Consider the following 1,294-nt stretch of genomic DNA (forward strand, 5'->3'; position numbering starts at 1 on the left):
CCTAGCTATGATATTAGTATGATTTTTTTAAATTTGTAGATGTTTACTGTCAACATGCAGCGACTAATCAGTTAAATACAGGACTAATCAGTTAAATACAGGATGTGTATTACACAAATACAGGATGTGTATTAGATGTGTAGTTTACAAGTCGGCAATGGTTTGTAGAAAACCACAAGAAGAAGAAACAAAGGAACTGATGTCATGTTGCTCCAAAACACAGATTGTGAGATTTCTTTTTGACCACGAGTTCATTTAGTTTGTTCTGTCAGTTCTTATCAAACTGTTTGATTTGGGGGGGTTTAAACATGGCTCCAGTCCACAAAAAGAGATGTGTAATTTAAAAAGTGTCTTTTATATCACTCCATTGTTTTGTTTTTATAAATGAGACCAGTAAAGGGTTAAGATTTACTTAGTTAAAAAATAAGTTGCAATTAGTGTCATTTGGTATTTCTAATCAAATATGTTTGATCAACAAAAATTACTCTTTAAAAAAAATATACTGGTAAAGTAGAATTGTCTCAGAAATGAGAATTGGACTTGACAGAATCTTTAGAGTGTTTTTTTAGGGGAAAACATTACATCAGAGTACGACACGATAAACAAACAAATTAATTAATTTTACAACATTTTCTGTGTTCTTGTATTGATTTTAGTGAATTGTTTTATCTTCACTTTGAGCAAACAATGACCACTTTGAGTGACATACAATGCATCATACATTATGATTCATTATGACAGTGATTGTAATACATTATAAAAAGATTATAATGTATTACAACTATGGAAACTATGATACACTGTAAAAAAAAATGTCAATTAGGAAGTATTATCATACTTCACCATATAAGTCGTTATAAAATGCTTTATAATATGTTATGATTATTGTTATAAAGAATTATGAACATCCATGAGTGCTCATAACTATACTTATATAGTGTTGTATGCTGATTATAACACATTGTTAGTCTGTTTATAATGCCTTGTAGACATGACGCTATAGAAAGTGCTACCTCCCGTTTCTACAGCTCAGAGGATGAGCCTCCGTATCAGCAGGTGTTAATCCAGCTCATGTTTTCCCGTCGTCTCTCTGCTCTCACGGCTGATTACACTCAGAACAGGGAGGAGGGCTCGTCTGCTGCACACTCACTAGTAGCCAAGCATGGGCAGAGTGTAGCATGCCAGCCTCTGAGCAACACAGTGAGGAGCAGCAGAATGTAACTACTGTAGGACTCCCAGCACTTTCTGTTTCCTACATATTACCTCGTGGTCTTGTGCAGATCCAGGTTTGACC

This window comes from Cebidichthys violaceus, unplaced genomic scaffold (genome assembly GCF_023349555.1).
Source record: "Cebidichthys violaceus isolate CVI_PGR_0920_01 unplaced genomic scaffold, fCebVio1.0.p SCAF_12, whole genome shotgun sequence".
Taxonomy (NCBI): domain Eukaryota; kingdom Metazoa; phylum Chordata; class Actinopteri; order Perciformes; family Stichaeidae; genus Cebidichthys; species Cebidichthys violaceus.